This window comes from Ciconia boyciana, chromosome 13, assembly GCF_034638445.1.
Source record: "Ciconia boyciana chromosome 13, ASM3463844v1, whole genome shotgun sequence".
Taxonomy (NCBI): Eukaryota; Metazoa; Chordata; class Aves; order Ciconiiformes; family Ciconiidae; genus Ciconia; species Ciconia boyciana.
In genome coordinates this window covers 13,775,556-13,801,982 of record NC_132946.1, presented here as the reverse complement: position 1 = coordinate 13,801,982, position 26,427 = coordinate 13,775,556, and the positions used below count along the sequence as shown (strand labels likewise).

Below are 26,427 nucleotides of genomic sequence, written 5' to 3'. Positions count from 1 at the left end.
GTGATAAATTAATTTGTTTTCATGCAAATTTTTTATTGGGCCAATTGCTGAGGCTCCACTAAGGATGGGAGCATTGGGCAGGGCATACCGTTAACGGTTTAAAGATTTTAAAACCAGAAGTCAGAGTCCTGTCTTGTCTGACCTTCTGAATAATAGACCACAAGTTCCAGCCAGTGTTTCCTGCATGCCTAAGAACCTGTGGTTGAACACTGTGCTTGCTAATTTAGAGAATCAATTGCTGATAAATCCACAATACCCATGAGTGGTCTACCCGGTGTTTAGTTGCATGAAGGTTAGATTTTATTTTCAGCGTGAATGTGGCTGACCACTTTTCAGACATGGCATCTGGTTTTAGTTTTCTTTTTTTGCTCAGATTTTCTAGTTTCAGATATCTCCTCTCTAGGCTGATAATTACAGCTCATGAACAAGGTGTCTTCCTTTGAATATCTTGCTAGACTGAACTCTCTCAGTTTCTCATAAAAATAATGGATCAAAGAAACTACGGAAGAGATGTATAATTAGCTCTGAGATGACTAAACAGTGGGAGTTACAGCATGTCAGGAGGTACCGGTACTGGCCCCAACAAGAAGGAACAAAAGTGAGTGGGCCACGTTGTTTGCACCATGTCCCTTTTTTTTTTTTATTTGTCTGTACTAGGAGGACTCTCAACTGTTCACCTTACTTCAGTTCGCATAACTCAGCTGGTGTGCTGGTCACACATGGATGATATTATTTGTCCTACTACAGCGAGTACTTGGCATTGCACGAGGAACTCTGAGGGATGTGTATAAAAGGTGAAGAAATATAGGCACGTGGGAGTATAAAACGTTGTATTGTTTGCATTTTGTGTGTCGTGTTTATTTAGCACAGCAGCATACCAGGAATACCATGTCAGCAGCAATAATTAATAGTTCTTCATAATTCAACAGAAAGGGGGAGAGAGCTGTGAGAACAAAATGTATTCTAGCCCAACCGGCTCATGCAACTCATGGTTTTTGTTTGAGGATATTTTTAATTTAACCTTTAGGTGAACCTCTTTTCTGTACACAATTTTGTATGTTTTCTTTGTTGTCTGCATTCCTCTCATTTAAGTCTCTACCATGTATCTTTAAATGCATGTTGGCGTGATTGACCATTGCTGCTCATCTTCATGCATTTCACTTTTCTCAGATGCCCCTAGCTAGCATCCAAGTACGAAGAGAAAGGAGGAAAAGCCCTTAAGAAAAATTGCCAGCAAAGCAGCATGTCATGAAAATAAAGCTAGAGCCCCTAGACCTTTGTGTTTTGAAAAATCAAATGAATCAAAAGAAGACAACAGGACCATATCTAGTAGGGACATGATGGCCAAACATTTGTCTGTGGGTGATAGCATCTGGGGAGACCAAACCATAAGGTGTTTTACTTAGAGAAAGTGCTTCAGGAACAGTTCCCTTCTTGATTGGGAAGGGGAAGTGGAGTCTCTGGGGTCTTTGTGAGCTGAGCTGAGAACCAAGGGCTGCAATACGTGCTGGTGGCATGCTCCGCTGTCAGAGCTGGCTGTGCCAACATCCCTGTACCATGGGACCACCAGTGGTTCCTTCACATCTGCAATAAGTAGATTTGGCTGTGAAATACCAGCATTTAGGCTACAATTTTTTCTTCTGTGCGGTGTGCTAGGGAAGCACTTTTCAACTGGCAAGGCCTGCCCCTGCTGAGGCACTAACTGCTGAATAAGCAATGAGCCCTTACGCCTCCGTGCTGGAAGCCTTGAAGTGCAATGAGGATTGGAAGGATTCTGGTTTGACTGCAGTGAGGCATAGCCTAGATCCTCTTGGCCTTTCAGCCCCCAGTTTGTCCTGTGCTCGTACCAAGGCACAGTAAGGATGCAGTCAAGGGACTCTGCAAAGGTGGATGAAGTGGAAGAGGTTGATAGTTACAGTTATCATTGGCTACTAATTAGGATTGCTTTTCTTTCCCTCCTTCCACATCTATAAAACAACTTCTCTAAGAGCAGTCGTGGACTTTGAATTTCATTACTGCTGATACATTTTGTAATTGCTCCTGACACCACTTTCTCAACTGATAATTTAGGTAAGCTTTCTGCTGCACATGCTAATGCTTCAGTGTTGAGGCAGTGGAAAATGATTTAATAAAACTTAATGCTGCTTTCATTTCATGGCTGTTATTATCGAATATTAGTCATTGCTGAGAATCATTCCTTGAACAGTGCTTTCTTATCATCTGTATGCATTTGGCTATCAGCTCTTTGAAATGCAGCAGCATCTTAGGTGGTAAATGAAGGCAGCTTTCATTTTATTCAGCTGCGCATCTTGAAAGTGGGTGTGATCTTAACAAACAGGAGTTATTGTCATTTCTGTGTCTTCTGTGGTAGTTCAGCATAAAAGATGAAGTTTTAGTTGAAGTCTCATGGATGAACGTCAGGACTGAAAAATTTACAAGTGGTTCTGTTACCAATGAAGCTTGTTTTTCACCAAAAATGGTTGTGCTTGATTCAGTGAAAGTTAAGAAACTTTTTCTTGCTGTTGGGTCAGAAATACCCTCTGCCTCCTAATCTATATGAATTTATAAGAGCTGGGAAGAACAGACCCAGATCTTGCAAAGCTTTCTGTACGTGTGTGTATATACAGATACTGACTCTGGTGGTTCTTCCGCCTGTTCATATGAACAAAACTCTAAGTATAAACATTCAAAAGATTTTTAAGACCAATAATGTTTCCATTGTGGCTTGAAAAGCCTGAATCATGTTTATTTTCTCCTTATAGTCATTGGGTAGTGAAGATACATGCTATTAATGTTACTTTGGTGAAAATCAATGCATTCCTGCTTCTGATGTTCACTTGAAAAGGATGTGCCTATCTTGTACAGCCATGCTGCTCTCAGGGTAGAAAACCACCGTGTATTGTGTTAGAGTCTAGATCTATGAAAATAACAACCCTCAAACAGTTTTCAATACTTGGGAGATGTTTGATGATATATCCTGCTTTGCCATGTTTTTTTCTTGTAATCTTCCATTCCGAAGGCTGCGTTTTCCAGTCAGACAGAATCCAATTGCTGTATGCTTGATGTTGATATATATTCCACCTAAAACGCACCCAGCAGGCAGCACTACTTATATTATTTCTTTTCTATTTCTATTTCTATTTCTTTTCAGCTTGGATAACTTCTAAGCTGCTTGGAACCTGCTGTGGCCTGATCTGTGCGATGGTGCTGTCAACTGTATTTGGCATGGCTTTGACTGCCTGGACCAAGACTAGTTCACCAGGAGAGATAAGGAGCTCTGGAACATCAGGAGCTCCAGGAACATCTGGAGCATCAGGAACAGACACATTCAGGTTAAGTGTGTCGGATGGGACCATGCTTACCGTCTCATGGATCAAAATGTCAGTCCTGCAGGAGAAAGTGCCATTTGTTGTTTGTTTGTATGGTTTGATATTCATGCCTTAATGAAGGTTAATTCCATTTGTGCTTTCATACAAAACCCATGCTGCATGGGGCTTCCTGAGGAAGTGTTTATTGTAACGGCGCTCCGCCACTTCAGAAAGCCAGCCGAGCCTGCCTTTATCATAGCTTTTCATTATGCTTTCCCTCAGATGCACTACCAATATAAACATGGAAACCCTTCATTTGCTTTCTATTGTGTGGGCGTCTTGAGTAAACTCTCACTGTGGGTGACTGGAAAAGATGTTTTCTTACCCTTACAGCATCCATTATGCCTCTGCATGAAGGGGAATGTCTTTTCTATGTAAATGAGGAGTCTCTGGATGTTCAGTGGACTTTCTGAGAAGGTAACGAACTTAACTAAAAATGAGAAGAGATCTTCTCTTGTTATTTCCAAGGTCATCCCAACTCAAACTTTACTTGAACATGAATTATTTGCTAAATCATAAAAGGGCTTCCACAGAAGCATCACTGTCTCCTGAGCAAGAATTTTCTCCATCTGACAGAAACTCATCCTCCCCAAACTTTTTACCTAAGATGCATTGCCACTTCATGAGTCAGGTAGCAAACCTGATGCTGTAAGAAAACCAAATCTCCTATCACTCAATTTCAGTTAATTTCTATTCGGAGTAAGATGTGTGGGAAGAAGTAATATCTTTTATTGTCACATTTAGAAAGAATAGGTAAACTTCTGGGTGCCCAAGTGTTTCTCAGGGGACAGTGTAACTTGTAGGGTAGCCGTGTCTACCTGCCAAGCTGCCTTCTCTTTTCCCCTTGCAGCCATTCGGAGCTCTCCCTGTGTTGTGAGGGTGGCTGAGTGCCTGCGCATGCTTTCGGGAGGGCTGAACCCAGTGCCCCTAGGTTAGTGGCTATGCTGATGTTCAAAGACTTATCTCCTCACTTCTTTCTTTGCCTCCACCTGAGGCAGTGCAGTTGTTTTCCTCTAGTGTGCCCAGCTCTGGCTTTCACCTCTTTTATTTTATGTTTGTCCCCTTTGTGCTTCACAGAGCTGAGTTCAATGGAAGTTACCCAATGAAACCTTGAGAAATTAATTTCTGCTCAGACTGAATCAAAGGTTCAAAGACATCTTTTGGGTAATGCTGATTTCCATGCCTGAGATCTTCCTTCTCCCTCGTGCTGTGCAAGGCGCTGCATGCCCGTTAGCTTGCACACTGGAGATCCTCGCTTCACAGAAGGCAGTTGGTATATCTTGTGGTGGTGTGGGATCCCTCGGGATAAGCAGAAATCTATAAATGTAAAATGTGATTACTGCAGTATTATTTTAAAGGTCAGCCTGCCATATTTGCACAACAGGGTTGAGAATGACTGTCTGCCTCAGATGATTTATGTGGACCAGGATTGTGTCCAAATATTAATAGTGTTGATTAAATAAGGCTGGGGAAAGTACTCTATCTCTGCAAATATTGAACCTCCTATTATCTTTATAATCCCATAATAAAAGGAAAATTTAGTAGGAAAAATAGGCACATCTTCAATGTTATAGACTTATGAGAGTTTTTAACAATTTCAAAGCAAAACCCCACTGTTGTGGAGTCAGACATCTGTAGTGGTAAGGCCAGCCTGTCTTTTCTGACCAATGTAGCACAAACACAAATAACCTAAAGATTTAAAATTCAAGCAGCTGAACTATAACCCAAAGTGAATCAACAGCAAAACCATTAGAAGGATTTGGTTTCTTCAAATGCCAAAAGCATTCACAGTTTTTTCAGGCAGGGGGAAGAGAAGGAGGGAGGATCCTCATAGAGCATTTAAAAAAATAAAAGGGTTAAAAAGCACCATGTGGGATTTTCAGTGGGGCTGTAGGCACTCATCTGCCTCAGAAATATGTATTCAACAATGAGTATCAGGGTCGGATGATTTATACAGGCCCGAAATCCCATTAACGCAGACATTACATATTACAAAATTCCCTTTGTAGATATAGATCAGCAAACTACAAGAACACCAGTAAATAATCAACAGACCTTAGGAAAAGGGCGAGGACTAAACTCATCCATCACTAACTAGCACATCTGTAGCAAATCCACAGAAAGGGAAAAAAAAAAAAAGAGAGGGAAGATAAACATTTTTATCATCTTGTACTTGTTCCTCATTTATTACTGAGCCTGTGAAGGGTGAGTATCAGTATCACAGCTGGAAGTAGAGAGAAATGACAAAGCAAAGGGCAACCTTTTATTCTTTTTGAAATGGATTTGAGGCTTATTAGGGAACTTGGGATGTGCCTGGTGGTGCAGCCTGCTCCGTGCAGCCCCACGGTGTTCCAGCAGGCAGCCGGTGGGCCGAACTCTACCTGTTGCTGTGCATTCACAAGATCTCTACTCATTTTGAGGTCTGTCAGTGTTATGGCAGAGCATTTTGCCTTCTCTGAATTATTTTGTTCCGTGCATCCCAACAGCATCCATCTCTCAGAAGCAGAAGCAGAGTCAAGACCGGCAGCTCTTTACGTTCGTTACCCTGCTTACCACACACCAGCATGGGGACAGAGAGCACAGCGGCTCTAACTCTGCCAGGGGGTGAACCGTGACAGAATACCTCATCTGGACCCAGGTTCCTCCCAGATGAAAGCCTCGCTCCTGCTGTTGGCTCCATGGAGATGCTGCCATCGTCGGAGCTTAATGGTTTTTTCCAGCACCTGGTGTTGTATTTGCTGCTAGACAAATTGACCAGTTGACCAGGTCCATACGGCAGGAGACCAAAGGCTGTCAGGAGTGGAAGGGAAAAAGGATGCTAATGGATTGCAGGAGGACAAGAGTGGCTGCAGAAGAGGCTCCTTGCTCGTGCAGGTAACTGCTGCAGGGGCTTGAGCTCTGCCTTGTGCAGAAGGTGGCTTCCCTGAGACAGAGAGGACTAAGTGAGGATTTGTGCAACAGCCCCAAATGTCATTTCATTAATCTGCCCTCTTATAAAATCCAGTAGAACTCATTTGGTTCTGGGTATTTCTTCATAGACATAGTCTTTACCACTGTCATAATGTTGTCCTTCTTGCTTACAATGAAACCTCTCTTTATTAGGGCTTCATCATTTGTTTCCTTTGCTAAGCATCCCCTCATAAGTATGGCAGCATATTGAAAGTGTTCTTTTAAATAACCAGACCTATAGCCATCCCAGTAAATGAACTAGGAGTGCTTTATGGTGCAAATCCTTGTTTTCATTGTGTTTTTCCAATTACTTTGTAATTCACAAGGTTCAGTAGCTCACAATGGGTCTCCCAGCCATTACTGCAAATTTGCACAGTTCTGCTGTAGGTAAAATTACAGGATAGAAAACTCCAGCAAGAAAAGTAGCTACTTCACTTTCTCCCAAGCATTCCTTCCCCTCGACTTTCTGCTGCCTCTCTGAAAGGCCTGTGTGCTCTTTGTTCTGCTCTGGCTATGAAGAACGAGTTTTTGCATACTGCTGTTGGATACTTCAGAAAGCTTGATGGAAAATCACAGTGAGATGGGATTGAAATGCCTCCTTTCTGATTGCTGAGAGGCCTTTTCAGCTGTTAGGAGGAACAGCCCCACAGCTTCTCATGGGTCTTCAAGAAACAGCTGCCTTTAGTGCTGCTGTATCCAGTGGGAGAGGAGCCTGCCATCCCTGTGTCTGCACTGTGCTGTATTTATCAGAGGGAAGCTGGTATAACATGCTTCGATCCTTTCTGGGAAACTGTGAACATCTAGGAGAAATAAGAAGCCTGTGCAACTTTTTTCTTCTCTTCTTTTTTCTCTATGCTCTCTATTGCTCTCCCCCCGCCCCCTCCTTCTCTCTTTCCAGTCTTCTCCTCTGAGCTGTGTGTGCTGGGAACAAGCTGTCTGAACACCCCTCCTGCTGCTCCCGCACTGAGCGTTACAACAAGAAGTAGCCCTGCGGTGAGATCGTCAGGAGCCACTTTATTTGCCAAAGGTAATTACCATGGTGTAGCAAAGAAGCAAAAGTTTATTTGGAGGAGCAAACAGTAAACAACAACTTTTACAAACCAGCTCAGGCTTGCTGATTCCTAAAGAAAAAAAGGTGAAACCCCATGAGACCTCTTTCTATACCTATACCCCAAACAGAGTGGACTTTCCAGAGTTCAGGCCCAGAGTACAGATTTGGACTTTGCTTGTCTAGACTCTAGGTGTGTCTGTCCATCCCTCCCCATCCCTCCTAATAGCTTCTGACACTGTCAGCCAATTTCAGCAATATTTGATAAAGGGATAGGGCTCAAAGATATGGTTCCTATAAGATTCACAGCAATAGATGGACAGTGAAATCCCTCCTCCTGCCTAAGGTGAGGAAAAAATGGCACAGAGCCAGTTCACATTTGATGCTGGGGAATCCAGGTGGACTTTGTCAGCGCCCCAGGCACGGCGAAAGCTTCCACCGAAGTTTGTACCTTCCCAGACCTCAGGGAATTTGGTAGAGCTCCAGATACGGATGACAGGGCTGCTTCTCATTCTAGTTGTTATATAGATTTCAAAACCACTGTGCAATGGCCGACGGAAATCAATACAACTTGCCGGGAGGCTTTACCGGCCTCTGCAGGAGATCCATGGAAGCAATGGATGGGAAAAGAGGGGGCAGCTCACTAGCAAGAAGAGAGACTTTGGCCGGGAGTGAGGGCGGTGGCAAGGGAAACGCTGGAATATGGCAATGAAACATTTAAAATTGATAAAAAAGAACACTTGTGAATGGGGTCAAAGTGAAAATGGCTCAAAGCAGGGGTCTGAGGTGGAGTGGTGTATTTATGTCGCAGTGCGAACAGATGCTGAGAGCACGGCTAAGAAGAAAACAGGCAAGTTTTCTCAAGGTTCAGAGGTAATTAGATCCAAGGCAATGGCCAGGCAATAGCATTTTAATCCATGGGAATGGCTGATGTCTGTTCTCTCCTCCCACCCTGAGCTGGGAGGAACAGCCCAAAAGTGAAATGCAGGAGAGGAAAGCCCCTGCCAAGCCTCCACGTGGGCACAGCAAATTGGATGCATCCTGCTGGAAACAGTGCACTGGAGGCCAAGAAAGAGATGCCAGAAGAGAATGGGAATATTTTTTCTCCTTCTGTTTTGTCACCACATTCTTCTGGAAGAACCAGGGGGAAAGGCAGAGCAGAAAATCCTCAGAGGAAGTTGGAAAAACATTTAGTGTTTCCAAAACTTAAAAGAAAAAACTATGAGATGAAAACTGACCTATTTCACCTACTTGCATCTTGTCATGTCTAGAGTTTACAAAATCTTATCCAAGAGAGTGGTTCTTACTTGATTGTTTCTCGTCCTATTCACTAAAAAAGAGTAAACATTTACTGACTTGGTCTGGAAACTTGACCAGAAATTGCTGATGAACCAGAATAAAAATGGGGGAAGCTGAGTAAACATAAAACAACTGTGTTAAGTGTCTGACTCTGAAGGGCCATAAAATCTATTTTGGAAAGTTCACCTGTAAGTTTAAGCATCAGGGTAGCTTTAAGTAACTCAGCTTATTTTACAGGTGTTTTAAAGCAGCCTTGAAAAGAACAGAAGGGTTGCTCAAATTGCTAAAATTTCTAGGACATAATGCACTGACTACCTCCTATGCCCACTTAGGAGCATACCATTAACATTACAGCACTGAGCTGCTTTGCAGCCTAAAGGAGAAGGCACAGGTTCATCCATGGCTGATGGATAACACAAGAGCAAGCTGGCTGCTGGTGTCCAGGGAAGTCCATCTGAGGTGTGGGGTAAGGGCTCTGTAGCCTCTATCTTTTATATGTACAGAAACATGAAATTCTGAGCAAAGAATGAAGCTCACATGATAACCCTTTCTTTTTCTCTCTTAGATTTTCAGTTCTCATTCATTCTTCACTCCTTAGAGAGGGATATGTGTATTTACTGAAAAACTATGGCCCTTAATCAGAACAGCTCAGCTAGTGATAGTAAATGTGACAGCTGTACTCATGAGATGTCATGATTATTTACTACAGGCTCACTGATAATGAAATGTTTGTATAATAATAATTAGAGGCACGAAATCCCTTTTTGTTGTAGTAACCACTGACAGTTGCATGTTACAGGATACGAACAATTGTTCATATTACATGAAGCTGAGTTTGAATACCTTTTTTGGTGAACCACATTTATTTTAAGATAATACAGTTTTTCAGTCAGCAATTCCACTGATTATCTTAAACATATGCCACATACTGTCATACCAAAAGGTTAAATCCTAACTCCTACTTATTCTTCCCTGAGGGGATGTCAGCGATGAGATGCAATGTTTCATCAGAGTCCATTCCTGAACAAGCTGTTTAAATCCCTCTGCATACCTGGAATATGTATCATTACTATGGGTTTCCAAAGGCCAGATCCTGAAATGTGAAGGTATTTCTGGGTTAGGCTTGTCTGAAAGGAAGCAGTTACCCCTGTTGAGTGTCAGCCCGGTCTCTATCTCACTATAACACATTGCAAGCAGACTTTTCAGGGCTTCCTAAAGAAATTCAGCTGTCTGCTAATTATAATTCTAATTAATTTGAACAGCTTTCCTGACAGATTCAAGCACTGTACAGACATCAGATAATTCACATGTGCATGCGTAGGGCTGCATGTAACAGCTAAGCAGGTGCTGTTGTCCAAGAGGAATCACGATGCATCCCTTTGGCTGCACAGCCCACCTCAGTGTACAGTTTGCAGTCTCGAGACAGCACGTGGAGGTGAAGAGGATGCATAAACATGTGTCATGCAATTACATCCGTCTACTGAAAAGGAATTTAAGTGTGGTGATAGTGCCTCTAGGAAAAGGCTGAAACTACTATTGAAAAGATAGTCCAGTCATCCTCAGTGTGTTGGTTGTAGCAGTATTTGGTTACAAGGAAATCAAAAGATGCTATATGTTGAACATAATCCTGTATCTAGTCTTATTACAATTATTCTATAAATTAAGGCTTTCAGATCTGGTGCTATCTTTCTGTTTTCTTCCTAAATGAAAGCCTCGAGATAAAAAAAATTATCCTGATGTGGAAAACATACCGTGCTGTTCAACACACTATTCAAACCATTCCAAACAGAACATACCATATTCTTTCTGTTCTTCATTTTAACACTGACAGCCAGATAATAGAAATGTTCTGGGACAGTCATGGTGCTTCTGGAGATGATGTATGAGAAAGTGAGTGAGCAGCTCAATTCCTTCATGACAAATCTACTCTGCGGGACCAAGAGGCAGAAATAAACTGCCTGGTGAAGGGTACCAGCCAGAATGGCTATTTGAAAGTATCTACTGCTCAGTGTTAAGCATATCAGCCAAAAACAGGTGTTTTCTGTTCAGTCTGGAAGAGGGAGAATGATGGCTCCACACTGTCCTGTGTTTGCAGGTTTGTATCTGTTCAGGCGAAAGCGACATGAGCACAAACTATGCCAAGTTTTTTTTACGAGTTATCTGGGCACAGGCAGTTCTTTAGTGAAATAACTGCTCTTCAGCTATTTGTCTCATGTCTAGTTTTCCAAATTAGCCTGTTCTTCCAAGAAATCACTGCTGGAGTGCATATGAGGAGGGTCTAGCTTATAGTTATGAGCTAGCCTATAACAGTTTAGATTAAAGAGCCTTCTAAGCATTAAAGACACCAAATCCAGAGCTGGGCAGTGGCAGGTAAGGAGGACATAGGATATCTTAACTCTGTAAGATCAAGACAGATGGTGTAGTGCTGGAAGTGTTCCCAGGTGTCTGTCCAAGGAACAAAACCTGACAGTGTGGCTGTTCCCTGCTCCTGGAAAGGCTCCCTGTGCGTATGGTACAGAGCCACTGTGCAGTCCTTAATGTGTTAACTGGCCACGGATTGTCAAGGTGAGATTCCCAGACAGCTCTGTGTTTCAGGATTGTGATCATGTCTAGAAACACATTTCTTGTCTGAAAAGTTGGGCATAAAACCCAATCCCACATGGTTAAAGGTGGCTTAGGAAGCTTCTTCACTTGAAGATAGGATGCCCTGGGCAGTAACGTGGACCAGGTTGTGCTCCTGCCCAGCGCACGCCAGCGAGAGCTGTGCAGCTGCATGCAGGATGGTTGCCTTGCTGGGGCAAGCTCTGTTCTCTAGCTCTGCGTAACACTGTCAAGACCCAGAAGGCAGCATTAGGTGCTCTAAGAACAACATTTGGATTAGTAAAAGTAAAGAATACACTTGCACCAGCTCCCATTAGATTTGGGAAGAGTTTTATTCTTACAGGACTCCATGGATGAATGTGCTCAGCTGCTGCTTGGCAATTTCTACATTGCTCTGTGCCTCAGTCTCCCTGTTGGTAAATAGGTCTGGTCTCCTTTGTGATCTCTGGGTGAGCCTTTGATTTTCCTCAGGTCCCACCTGGTTGCTCTGCAGCTGAGTTTGCCGCCTCATGAAGCCGGTGCTCTGAAGGGGGCCGTTCAGACAGCCTGTGCGTGACGCTGCTCTGCCTGAGGGTGCTACCTGTGCAGGCGTGCTCTCAGAAAGCAAGGTCAGCTGCCACCAGGGAAACTACAGCTCTTTGTCTACTTTGAGTCATTTATTGCCTTGTGGGTACATCCAGCTTGGAGTGATAACAGATCTATTAAACACTGAGGTGCCACATCAGGCAAAAGAACGGTTGTGTTTTGTGCCTACGCGCATTTGCATAAGCAGGTAGATGTACAGCGGAGGGGCTGCAGGCTGCTTAGGTGATCAGCAGGTGTGCGAATGCAGCCTGTACTCCTGGAAATCCTGAGCTTTAAATCAAAATACTGTTGCTGCATATGGCATTGAGCACTCATCACAATGTATGTGGCCTCACAGCTATTCTCTCCCCGGTGTGTGCATTCTTTGGTTAAATTTAATTTGTGTTTATCTTCGCACCAATTAATGCTGCTCTGGCAATGTGTGTGGGTATGTAAGGAAATGAGGGTGCATAAAGAGGATTGGGCCCCAGCTAACTAAACAGTTACGTACTGTTTTCTCAGGTTACACACTCTTTTACCTCCACATATGCTCAGGAATGTTTTCAGCTGGTGTAAACTGTCATTGTTCCTTTGATTTTAGTGGAGCTCTGAGAGTTTCCACTGGTGAAGTGTCTGCCCGTGACACTTTACATCACAGTTTAATTCTTTTATATTCAGCCTAATTAAACTGACTGATTTTCAAAACCGCCAAAACGATTTACAAACCCAAGTTTGTTTGAGAGTGGTTCGGACTGAGGCATCTTGGCACCCAGGGGCCAGTGAGTCCTGAGGTAGGTGGAAAGGTGGGTGGGTGGTTAACTCAGGTCGTGATGTTTCACCGGGTGCCCTGCCTGCTGTTGAAAATCCCCTGACAAGCCTCTATGGTTTTTTCACAATTCCATAATTTTGTAGGTTTCATTCTAAGTTATTTTGGAAAATGGCTGCTGAATATTTTAAGTTGTTTTGAAAACTGTACTCAAGACAGCCGAATATACTACTATGAGACAGCTCATTTGTAGAAGAGCTAGGATTAGAAGATGGTGTAAGAGTTGTCCCTGGAAAGGACTCTGGAAGGGGTAAGACAACAGTGGAAGAAGTCTGGAGAGGTTACAGTTCTACGCAGGGAAGTGGAGGGACACAGCAGCTTCCTCTTGCCGCTGCCCTGCCCTGTGGATGGTGGTTTGTGCCTGCAGGCAGCTGTGCCCTTGCCTTCGAGTCAGGGCGTGCTCGTGCAGAACCCCAGGCGTGGGGTGAAAGGAGGCAGCTCTGGCAGCATGTATTTACCTTATTTACCAGACCACGGAGGGTTTTACTGGGACTCGAGTATGGTCAACAGGTCATTCTGTCTTTGTGATTATTGCTAGTTTTGTTGGAAAAGCAAAATTGCCGTGACTCAGTTTGGGTAATGTCCTGCAAGCCTGAAATTGTACATGAATTCCACGGTGAAAAGCAGTTCAAAATTCTGTGCTTGTGTATATTCTGTGTCCTAGAAACTGTTCAACCTCTTTCATGTAGTGACAGGAGGTTAGCATATCTGCAGAGAGAGAGAAATTGCTGGTGGTTTAGCAATAGATTAGTTGATGCAAAAAGCTAAAGGTCTTCTCTATATGTTTTAACCTCCTAAAGCAAGTTGGAAGTTAGGATATCTAACGTAAAAAGTTTGGAACAACTGTTTAACAGCCTGAAGGCAAGGGCCAAAATTCAAAAGCTCCAGCATCATGAAGTTTCCAAAGAAGATGAGGAAGAACCAGATTTCCCAGTGCCAGCAAACAAAGGTGGAGGACAACAGAGCTTGCTATGTAGGAGTGTAATCTGTGTGCCTCAGCTACCAGAGGCATCAGGTTGTTTCACATACAACAACTGGTGTGTCCAAGAAAGAGAAAAGATGAGACTTTCAGGTTTTAGGTCTAGTAAATGCTAAGGAAACGTGTTTAGCTAATGAATCTCTGTTATAAAAACAGCCCTGATGCTGATTTAATATGAAGTGTTGTCAATGAATTGTGCACAATTACAATCCGGTAAAATAAGATCCAAAGCAGTATCTTTAATATTTTCTGACCTATCTGGAGCTGTCTTACTGGACTTCCCATTCCACCTATGCTTAGGTATTAGGACTTCCACTCATTTGTCAAGTTCTCAATTCACCCACTCTTTAGAAAGTAAATCCTGACTCTTTTGGGCTTTTAAAAAATTTTGTTTTTATTTTTTATTTGGAGAATTCCCATTCAATCAAATTTATGTTAGCATCTGGGAAGGGAATGAGAATACTTCTGACTGCATACGTTTCACATAGCACCTGACATTTGGTACCACCCAAGGTTTCCCTCAAATCTGTAAATTAGGTTAGTATTGTACATCCTGAGCAATCAGTGTATCTCAATACAGTAAAAGAAGTCCTAACTTGTTATATTTGATAAGACCTGAGCTTATTGCAATATGAACTAAAATTTCATGAGAAGGGTGTGTGTTTTTTTCTTACTGAACTGGGTGACTTTTCCCTCATCATGCATAATCCTTTATTATACCAGCAGAATTATTATATGGAGTGCATTTAATTTTCCACACATAACAAAGACAAGCACTCACAACAACTCATGATGGCTCTTTGGAAAGTAAATATTTAATTTGTGAATGCATACATTTGTTCTTCGTTAGAAGATACAGAACTAATTATTCCCTGAGTATTGTAACAAAATTAAAGCAGCACAGTCATGGTGTACTTGTAAAATGCATATGTAATTGCAACAAGGGAGGGGAAAAATGGAAGTTTCATTAGGGAGAGGCAATGTTTTACAAAACTCCTGTGATAAAGGAGATCCCATGTATAGCATGAATTCTTGCAAGAATCTAGGCACAGGAGGTTAGGTTTTGTGAACACCCACCCCACGGCTTAGAACAGCCTTTGCAAATGCTGCAATGAATATTTCCGCTTGGATACAAATGAATTATCAAGGATGCAGAAGTAGACTTTCATTGAGCTATTCTATACAGTCATCACAATACACGCAGGTTTTGAAGTGTCTAGATCTCAGGATGCTCTATAAGCAGAATAGAATGATATAGCTCACTGCATCTGCAGAAGTGTCTCATGAAATGCAAAATGAATGGCTGAAAGAAATATTCTTACTAGAGGAAAAATAGGACTCCAGTGTGTGTCATAAATTTCTCTAACAGAATTTTAAACAGGGATACTGGTTATAGATTTCAAGCCCCCCCGTCTTGAGCAGCAACTAAATCTTCCTTCCTTTTCAGTAAAGTCATATTAAAACAACTCCATTCCAGCACTAATGCTGACATCCTGATTCCTGCTGTTGCACTGACATGACTGGAGTATTTTCAAGGTCATTGCAGTCAGTAAAAACTCTTGTTGATGTCCGTTGGGATTTGGGTTTTCCTTGTCCTTTATTACTGTTGTAAAGAATGTAGAGTGTTGGTATAAAACAGCATGACACATGGGAGCTTGCATACATTTACAGAAATCTTGTGAGACATTTCCTCCTTCTTTCATGAAGGCCATAGAAGATGTTACCAAAACTTCTAGGATCTGTTTTTAAAGGTAGGCGAAGACCTCAACAAGCTTGAGGAATCGGCTAACGAGAACCTCATGACATTCAGTGAGGACAAACACAGTAAGTCCTGCCTCTGGGAAGCATCAGCAATACGGGCTGGGGACGGACAGGCTGAGGGAAGCTCTGCAGAAAGGACCTGAGGGTCCTGGTGGACCATAAGTTGAATATGAACATGTGTTTAAGGTGATGAAGCCTGACTGCATATTGGCCTGTTTGGGTAAGAGTGTAGTCAACAGATCAATCATTCCCCTCAACTCAGCACTTGTGAGGTTGCATCTCAGAGTTGGAAAACTGTGTTTTTGCTGTACCCCAGTGCCAGAGAGCGGTCAACAAGTGGGAGCAAGTCCAGCAGAGGGTCAATGGGATGTTCAGGAGACTGGAGCACATGGTGTATCAGGAGATGCTAGGACTGCTGGGTTTGTTTAGCCTGGAGAAGGTAAGCTAAGGGGGCATCTAATTGCTGTCTTCCACTAATGGAAGGGGATTGTATAGAAGATGAAGTCAGACTCTCCGCAGCAGTGTGCTGCAAAATGACGAGGCAGTGGTCATGCATTGCACCAAGGGAAATTCCATGCTTCGATATATCGAAAAAATTCATCAGAATAAGGGTTATGCAGAACAGGAACAAATTCCCTGGAGAGGCCATGGGCTCTCCATCCTTGAAATTTGTCAGAACTGAGCTGGTCAAGGCCCTCAGCAACCTCCCTTAACATCGAAGTTGTCCCTGCTTTGAGCAGGAGGCTGGACTGGAGGCTTTCAGAGGTCCCTTCTCACCTCAATTATTCTCTAATTTTATTTCAGAAAGTTGCTAGTATCTCTGAAATATGGTCCTGCCATAAAAAAATGGCTGTTAGTATGGCACTCAATCCTTCAGTAAATATGTTCCGTGTGGATATTTATAGTCCTGCCTGCTACCTTCAGTGAGAACAGAAAGTTCTTACTCCCATAAGCTCCATACAGCTGCCAGCAGAGAGGGTGAAAGCCTTTTCTTCCTTCACCTACAGCATCGCTCTGTGGATGTTCATTGGCTCCAGCTCTACAGGCCCTGTGGTATCTATGGATTTGTGTAAGTGTCTGAAGGGATCTAATTTAAAAAGAGAACTGTCTCTTCCAGGCAGTGCTGGTATCTGTGGGTGAGTTTGGTTGGCTTTCAGATCATGTGTTGATTTCGGGGCCAAGAATAAAAAGAGGAACAAAAAAAAGTTCCCCATCTGCTCCTTCGGCTCCTTCTGTCCTTAGGGACGCACATGTGTCTCGTGTATTGGAGCCTCTCTGACAGCAATATCAGGGTGGTTCCTCAGGCCCTGACCACGGGCAGATGTGGGGGTGAACGTCCCTCCCTCTCAGCTGCCCCTTCCTGACGACTCCTGTGTTCAGACTGGAGCACCCCGACTACCCAAGGTAGCTTGCATGTTGGGGAGCTGGTTCAGCCAGTTGTAGCCTGGTAGCCTTTGGGATAAAATAAAAGGGAATTGCTTGGACACCAGAGGCTTCCTCCAGATGTACCTGGTCTTTGTGAGAACTCTTCCCTGGTTATGGTTCTGGGTACAGAGCAGCAAGAAATTCTCAGGCTAGTTTGGTTTCAGTAGGGATGACTTTTTTTCCCTGCCTGCATTTCTCTCTTAGCTATATTCTCTGTAATGAAATTGCCCATTCGGTGTTAGGTTTGTAATCTAAACCGAGTGCTATAGATTAACAGTTGTTGCTGCTTTATTATTGAAATGAGAGTCATGGGATCAATTTAACTGTTCCTTGCTTCATTATTTGCTTAAGACAATAGAGTCATCTCTGCAAATTCTATTGCTTTGTGGGTATTTTTAGCTTAATTATCATAGATATTAGCAACAATCAACAAAGATTTCCTAGGTGCATGCGCTTGCTCCTTGGAACACTAGTTTTTTATAGACTTTGTACTTTTAACTTGCCTTCCTTTTTGTAGTCAATCCAGTCTGCTCTCAGAAAAAAGCAACCAAACAACCAAAAAAACCCCAATCCAACTTATTTTGCAAAAACATTAATGCTTTCCTAGTAGTTTATTTTAAGAATTAAAGGCATAGTGATGATTGTGCCTTCTGTTATACACATAGCTAAATATTCTGGCCATAGAGCCTGTGTAGGTACGATGGGTACTTCAGCCTTTTTTGGGGGATTTATTTAAAATAGTTCAGAATAAATCAAAAGCTTGCTTTGAAGTGAGCTTTCAGTGAGGCCCGACTGGTCCCAGGTTTACCTTTTTTTTTGCAACATGTCAAAAGCTAAAGACAGCCACGTTGCACAAATGTCTGCACCCAGCTCTGCGGCTGGTTTGTTCCTTCCAGCCTGGCCAGGCAGTGATCACAGGTCCTGATCAGAGGTTAGTGCCGCCAATAAAGGGAGTTACAGTTAGGTTCATACGACCTGAATTGAGATAAAAATCTAGCCTACAGTATTGCCAACATCATTTTTTTTAAACCTGTCAGTATAATTTACTAGACTCCTAGATCATGAACTCCCCTATTGCTGATATTTGAATTAGTATCCCCCAGCTGGCTTAGAGCAGGGGGACTAGGTGCCAGGGGAAAGCTCTCATTGCCCATTGAATACACTGAATTTTGGATCCTGGCATGAGTTCATTCAAAGTTTTCTGGACAACTTTATGCAGAATATGTAAACCAAACTCCCTCTGATCAGTTGGAGCATAGCTGGATATCCCAGCAGAATAAAGAAATCAGTCTGCAGTTTTGTTTATACTGCCTATCTTCCATTTAAAATGTAGCAGGAAAAAGGTCTTATTAACATTTCTTAAGAGTGCCAGTAAATGCACTAGGCAGTTTCTTGTATTTGAAGTACCAAAAAAGCAATTTTAATATCTAGTTTAATATAACATGAACATGTTTAGCATCCAGTCGACATTTTACCAGCCATTTAGATTACTTCTATGTACTTTAAACATAATCACTGGAAACCTCTTAAACTCCTTTCAAACTGCATCCCCCACAAGATAATACTCTAAGAAAAAAAATAAAAATTTTGAAGATAGGCATAATTATCCTTATGTCATAGTCCTTCATCTTGTACCTGATCCTCTCTTCCTCTTTTCTGCTTTTCCCCTTCCTCCCAAAACAAGTAAGACAGTAGGAAAGCAGGACTAATTTTATGTCCATTTTAACAGATGGCAAACTAGTAAAAGGTATAGAGAGAGCAATGGGGGCTCTATTTTAGCACTGCACCTCAAATCTTGTAGGATTTACATGTGTTACTTAGGTGGTTAGATGCTCTGCTGAATCCAGACTTAAGTATTTTGCCCAAGGATGCAAAGAATAATTAAAAATGAATACACAAATTTGGGTTGAATGCCACTTCTATGGAGTGTATTCTTAATTGCTTTAGTTTTAATTTAGCTGTTCAAATTTTGGACACTTTTCTGTAAAGGTGAGTTTTGGCATATGTCCTTATCAAACAAAGCCTTCCTGAATGAATTTTTGCTGTCCAAACAGATGCTAGCCATATGCAGGAGGAAGAAGTATGTGTGTGTGTGGTTTTTTGGGGTTTTTTTGTTTGTTTGTTTTGTTTTTTTAAGGTAAGATGGAGTGATGCCAGATTGTACACAAATGCCAAATACTGGGGTTGATGGCTAAAATACATTAATCCCTAACCAACCCTGGCTGTACCTGGTACCCATCCGATGAACAGTATAAATGTTCCCAGGCAGGGACTTCAGCGGTGCAGTGCCAGGAGAGGCGGTGATCTCCTTCCCTCCGGCAGCGTGTGCGGCTCTGCATGCAGCCTCCCTCTGCAATCCTTCATCACTCATTTGCACCTTTCTCCATAATTTTGCCTGCAGTAGAGAGTCTGTCTTCTTGAAAATAACAACAACCAAGATTTAATGAGGAGATTTAGCTTTCCTTTGATAAGACTGTGGCCGTAATAGAGTTTGCTTGCTTGCATGGTCCCAGCGGTGCAGACAGAAACTCCAATATGTTTGCTGCTTTAGCATTATTTGACCAGCTAAAAATTCAAGCCAAGGATTGCTTGTATTGAAAGAATGCAAATATTTTTTTTCTCAATATTAGAACAAAAAGATAGACGCATATCTGTAGGTGGTATGGAAATTAGTGTTTGCTAGTGTATAGCTGTGGGAAATAAATTGCTCCCAAACGATTTTTTTTTTTTTGCTATGCCAATCAAACATATCACAATTCTGGGAGATGCTAAAGAAGTCTTTTCAAGTAGAAGCTTCCAGTTAGACAGTGGTGTCTGCACAAAATAACTGCAGACTAGAAAAGTGAAAAAATATGTATGTTAGTAAATACTGCCTCATCTAACAAATGCCTCGGTAAGTTAATATTCACCCTGCCTGAGGTAGCTGTGCAATTCTCACCACCCATGTACAGAATGACTTCGTATCTCCCAAATCTTCTGCTGGTGAAATCCACAGGCTATTCATATCTCATGAAAGGCTGTTCCTTTGCTGTGCTGGGCGTGGATGTTGCCCTTCAGTGTTGCCCTGGAGCAGATTAGCAGAAACATTTAGTGTGTCTCCACTGTGCATCTCTCCTTTCTTCAGTCTTTTTGTTGTAGCTATGAGTGTCCTCCTGAAAATAAGTGCCCTGCAAGTTATTAACCTGTCTTCCATCATATGAAGACAGATTTTTCATCTAGACACTGTGAGGCTGTCTAAAAGGAGCTCCAAAGGCTATGGGTGCTGGGGAGAGGGTGGCCCTCTTTGCACATCACAGACTACTGGAGGAGGTGCATTTCAGGGCAGAACACTACAGCAGTGAGAATTTTTGGGACCAATACTAACTCATTCATACCTTGGTTGAATTAGCATTGGTTAAGGATGTGACAGAAACTAAAGACTTTATCTTACAGCCATAATTCAAACTATTATACTCACTGATTTGGATAAAAATCTTTGCTTTTTGTAGTAAATGCTCCCCTGTCATTCACCTAGGAAATCACAGTTTTAGAGCTCTAACTTCAGCCCATGGTCTGAGCTTAAAACAGATATTCTCTGTACTGCCAGTTTGATTTTACCTGCCACAAGTACAGACCCCTCTAGAGTCCTTACTACAAAGTCTTGTCAGCGTCTATCTTACAATGCCTGCCAGTAAAGTCAACAGTTTCCTCATGGTGGTGTTTTGAATACCACATTTTTATACAGTACATAGGTTAGGACTGTACAATGTGATACGTTGGTGCCACTACGTGACAATATTTGATCAGTATGGATTTTTTTTCCTTTTATGGTAGACCTCTGTGCATGGATTCTGTGAACTGAAAAGGAGCCTGCAGCAAGAACCTGACATGCAGTCTCTGTCCCACACGGCCAGAAATAACAATCAGGTGATTGTGCTGTTTTCACCCAGCAGAAGTCAAGGTCCCAGAGGGATCACACAAGCAGGCCCAAGGAATGGGCTAACTGGGAGAAAAACAGGGTTTTCCTCTTGTTAGCAATGCCTTACTGCAGACCCTCCCCCATCCTTACTTACAGTCTTCTCCGGTTGTGTTGGGATGGTAGATTTTACATTTAACTAGTTGATGGCGTAGGGGAAGATGACCCCCTACTGATGATGTGGGTACGGGTGAAATGCAATTAATAGTATGGGACAGCTGGGGTGGAAAGCCAGGTATGATCATTGCCCATTAACCAAGCACGCCTCATCCCTGAGGAGAGGGGCTGTCACATGGCTCCTACGAGAACCAAGGAAAACTCATCTGTCCCTTTTAGTCCAGGCAGTTTGTAATGTGCTTTGGGATTTTCTGAGGTGAAAAGAATGTTTGTCACTGCTGTTCAGCTAAGGAATATTTTAGGAAGCAATTGGCATCTGCCTACTGTCTGAAGAGCGAGAAAACCAATAAGTTCTGGTAATAATGTAATGACCACAATTTCAGGTCACAAGTTTTCAACCTAACCTTGATTCAGCTGAGGAAACCATTAGGGACTATTTAACATAGCAATTACAGCATTTTCAATATTCGAGTGAAGCCAACAGCTGTCCTCCTACTTTTCTCCTGTAGCAGCATCATCACCAAGATGATGTCTGCTCTCTCCGCTTTCCTGCAGAGAGAACCCCTCTGTCCTCAGCAATTCATGATGGATCCATGTTCCACAGGACAGAAGCTTTGCTCTTGTGGTTTATCCATCCTAGACCCATGCCAATCACTACAGTCTCAAGGCTGCTTCTGCAAGGACAAATGACTTGGTCTTTGGTCTCATAAATACACTTGCTCACTGGAAGTAGGTTATTATCCCATAAAACCTTTCATCCCATTAATGAAGAGAGCATGAAGCATGTCAAATAGACAGTAATTGGTATAAGAAAGCTGGATACTGCAGCCTGACCTGATAGGGAATGATCCAGACTACTTTATTTTCAGAACTATCATCGTAACAAATATTTATGGATAGGTGGGATTTCCTACTGTTTCTAAGGCTGAGGAGTAGGTGGCTGGTACAATCCTACCCATTTGTTTTCAAATAGTTATTCAGCATGGGCAGAGTGGGATGGCTTTTTCAAAGGGGTATAGAAACATCCTTTGCTTGGGACTGCAGAGAAAGCCAAGAAAACAACAGCATGTTTGTTTTTGTCTGGCTCATTTATTGCTTACAGTTTGACTGTGCTTTTATGAAGGCAAGGTGAATTTAAATACAAAGCAGCAGAGAAATCCACTGAGAGAGAGATAAAAGAGTCCGAAGCCATTACAGGCAAGTGGAATAACTGATGGTATGAATCTCAAGAGCAAGTGCATGTGAGGCTTAACGACACCTTGTCTTATTCTTGGGATAGCCATTTTCAATTGCCAACACTTGGGTGTGGCTGGGAGAGGGTACAATAATGCAGCCTCCTGCCTCTGCTTATCAGGAGAGGCAACTTCCAAAGGCTCAACATTGAGGAGTCCTTCAGAGGGCTCAGAGTGGACCCAGCTACCGCAGCACTTGCTGCTGTGCTTCTGACCTTACAGATTATTTTTCACTGAGGTCAAGTCTGTGGAGAAAAGCTTGGGTCTTCTCAGAGTAGTGTGTGCTCATTTGAACTTCTTCCGTGTATTGAAAAACAAAAGAAATGTTTCTTGACAAGGGGATGGGAAAAACCAAATGATTCTCTAAGTTTCTAATTTAGAGCCCTATGCCAGTACCAACTGCCAACATCCCAGTGCTTGTCTTCCCTTGCACCCACAGCTGCTTCATGCATGTCAGTGACAACCTGGGCATGTTCCTGGCTGCCACTCTCCAGCACGCTGGCCATCCAGTGTCCGTCAGTAGCTATTTACATATTGCAGGAAAGTTATTCCTACAAGTATGACCACAGGATCAGATCTGTACGCTGGATGTATTAAAATTGGTGTAGATACAGTACTTTACTCCTGCAGCAGGTCTGGACCCCTGACCTGAGCTGTTTAGATGCTTCAAGGGTAGTACCAGTGATTTCGCTGTAGTGGAAAAGTACAACAGCAACAATATTAGAACTCTGCCAAGTGACAAAGAGCTGTGGTTCATTGCAAAATTTTCTGTTGCAGATCATAAAACACAAGTGAAGAAATGCTTTCTCAAGCGATCATTCACTTTTTGCTCTTATTTTTAATATTAAGAATCTTTTTGGCCATGCTTAATAATGTTGAATGATGTGCTATTCCATGCAATGGGATAAGCTGCAACAGATTCAAGGACTTACTGTGAACTGAAAAATGAAGGAAAAGAGCTGAGCCAACTGGTACTTTGCAAATCCACCTTATGATAATTAATATCTAGCTCTCTTACTTCTCAGAGGAATCAGTCCAATTTTTCTGTCCTGAGGGACAAAGAAGACTCCAGTCCAATTGACTGTTAGTGTGGATTGGCCAAAACTGCAAAGAAAGAAAAATTGTGTAAGCACCCACGAAAGAGCAAGAGCAGCTCTCATTCTGCATCTTAATGGCCGCATAAAATGACCAGCACTTCTGCAGCAGATTACAGGGTCACATTTCCCATTACCGTGGAGCGTGCAGAAGGCGGAATACATAACTACAGATACCACAGTGCTGTCTTCTCAGCTTCTCAAAATACTTCTCCTGTGGTTAAATAAAACTCTGAGGTGCTTTGGTTGTGCTATTCCCATCTGCTTGCATTGCCTTTTTTTTTTTTTTTTTTAATAGCAATGGAATATGCTGAGCTGCAAATGCTGTTACGCACTGCATTATTCCTCATCCCTGGAGTTATATGGTCATTTCCAGCTTGTAAAAATAACCTGTTTATTCCATTTCTAAGTCCTGCATGAGGTAGTTCTTATTTTCCCTGTGCTGGCTCCCTGTAGCTTTACCACATCTGGCTGCCCACCTATGTGCTTTGTGTCAGCTATGGAGTTTTCCTTCTCCGGAAAATTGCAGAGCAGTTCTCTCCAGCAGCAGACAAATGATGGTCAGTGTAAAAGTCTCTTTGTGTTGAATTACTTGCAAGCCTCGCTATTAATTTTAGAGAAAGCAGCATAGTGCCCTAACTCATCCTGGATGATTTGGGGGATCATTTCTTTCTCTGGTTGTCTCCAGTCAGTCAAAATAGAAGACCATATGCTCTCTACTCCCACCTCCACAAACCTTATGCATCTCACTTCGCCACTCTTGCTCCCTGCACTCTCTGCAGGCTTTGCCAGGCTAGCCCATCTGCTGAGGAGGCTGCAGTATGCATCTGCACAGCAGAGCTGAGTTTAATTTCAACAGTAATCAGTGTGGTCACCATTGCCATAGGGGGTAGACAAAAAATAGTGGACTTCAGTTGTAACAAAGCAGACTGAGGATGGGTGTAAAGAAAAAGACACCTTCCAGTAAAAAAAAGATAGTGAAGCCCTGGGATATATCGTTAAGGGGATGGTGGAATTTTTTATAGGTTGGACAAGCATGTCTCAGGCCCACTGTGGCCATAGGTGATGCTGTCTTGGAGCAGAAGGGTGGGCTGGCTGCCCCCACTTAGCCAGCTCCCTGCTTTTCCATAGCTGTACAATTGTTTGGTTTCCAAAGGAACTGTTGTTATATCAATAGCCTTATTATCATTGCTTTATTATTTGCCATTCAGAGACTGCACAATTGAATTACTAAGCATCCCCTAACTCCACCACTCTTCACACAGCTCTGGTCTCTTCTGAACCCATCCAGAACCACCTACTGTGTCAGACATGTGCAGATGGATCCCTGGAGCATCTGTAGGACACATTTATGAGTAATTATCTATCATCTGGAAGGTTACAAACAGAGAAGCAGCATAAATGTGACCTGCCTTCTGCATTTATATCTAAGACAAGACTAAGAAACATCTCTAGCAGACCGGAAAGCTCTCCAGCCCCCCAAAGCTTCCTCAAGATGGATTATTTACTATCTAGCACCTATCAGAGAAATTAGAGCTTTTCCAACACAGTCTTTCTTATGTCCACTCCTTATCCATTCTCCTTTAATCCATAAGAGTCTCAATCAGGATTGATCAAAATGCTGAATGAGAAACTAGCCAGCATAGGGGATTTATTTATGATCTATTTTATGACCTATTTTTTCATTTGTACACTGCTATAAAATTGCACGCTTGGCTTTGACACCCTGTATGTGACACATGCAGAAATGTTTCCTGACTAGTGTATGCCCAAACCTTTCAGCCACTGGGCTGTCAGACACCACATTCACTTTGGTTATTTGCTATTCACAGCGCAGGACTCACCCACACAAGGAGGACAAGTGGTGCAGTTTCTCTCTGACCTGCAGGACAGTCTTGTGAAGATGACAGTCCTTCCCCAGGACCTGCTAGGACCCTCCCCACCAACCTCACCAGGAGCTGCACAAATGGACAACTGTCATCCAGCCCAGCAGTGACAGCACAGCAGCCTTGCTTTAGACAGTTAGAGGCACCAAAGGAGTTACGAGCCTCAGCCTGAATAGAAAGTCAGGAAAAACAGATGTGTAACTCTTTGGATTCCTTTGAAAACCTCACCTAATTCTAGTAAAATTTGTGGAAATATTTCTGTTATTTGACTGAAGTATTTTCACTTCTATTCTGTTTGGAATAACAAGATATTTTTTTCCTAACCCATCACTAAACACAGCCTCTTCAACCCAGGGTGCAAGGCTCATCAACTCGTACCATAGTTGGGGTCCACAGATGGAGTTGCACAATATACAGCTGAGAAAGCTGCAGAGACACTGTGACCCTTTAATGTAATTTTATATTTCAGCAATTCATGAATATATCTAGCAAAAGAAGTACAGCATTTCTACTGGTTTCTAGTTGCTACTGAAATACAGTTCTGGGGGGTCTATTACTGGCAATCTATTCTGGATGCATTTTAAGTTAAGTACAACAGTTGTTAAGATAGCAGTTACACCCACTTACTATAAACTAAATGTTTTTTTCCTGAGCAATAAATAAAGAAAAAAAATCTTTTCATTCTTTGGCAAGGAGAAGAAATTTATCTGTAAAAGCCAAACCATAAACAAAGCTCTGTCATCGTTGTCAAGGTCTCACACAGGATGAAGGCATTAAGTCCCAGCAATACATCTTTATGGTGGGCAGCTGGCTGTTAATGCAACTCAACACATTTACTTTTCTATCTATGATACTTCTTTTTATGCCACTCTGGCAGAGGCTGAAAATAAAAGCTTAACTTTGTTTGGCTTCAGTTAGATACAGAGATTCAATCTGGATGTTTATCTGAAATATCCTCTTTAGTCTGGAAACTGCTGCTATCTTGAGTAGAGACAATAATGTAACAAGATTAATGAATTTAAGTTGTTTCTTGGGACTTCTCTAAAGAGAAGAGGTGTCTGTGGTTTCTGGTGCAGGACTTACACATTGCTCACTATGTGGTGCTTCACTCTCTGCCTGCTTCAATTGAGAGCTCCACTTCTTGTTTACTCTTTACTTCTCCCAGTTGCAAAGAAGTCATCCAGGTGGAAATTGCTTGTTTGGCTCTCTGGGAACAAAAAACTAAATCCTCTTGGGAAGTTTCCATCTGTCAGACTGTAGGCCTGGCAAAAATTTAGAAGTACAGAGGAATTTCTTGCATTGTAACTTTCTAATACCGTTTTC

General features: G+C 42.4%; 1 long non-coding RNA gene across 2 annotated transcripts; it reads left to right on the top strand.

The window, feature by feature from the left end:
* Positions 1 to 5,830: 5,830 nt before the first annotated feature.
* On the top strand, positions 5,831 to 26,135 carry LOC140659073 (uncharacterized). Of its 2 annotated transcripts, none has more exons than XR_012044991.1 (3): positions 5,831 to 6,242; positions 7,216 to 7,344; positions 25,051 to 26,135. It is a non-coding gene; the product is annotated as an uncharacterized lncRNA (long non-coding RNA). The 2 variants fall into 2 exon arrangements; XR_012044992.1 differs by lacking the exons at positions 5,831 to 6,242; positions 7,216 to 7,344 and adding exons at positions 16,401 to 16,464; positions 20,634 to 20,726.
* The last annotated feature ends 292 nt before the right edge of the window (positions 26,136 to 26,427 follow it).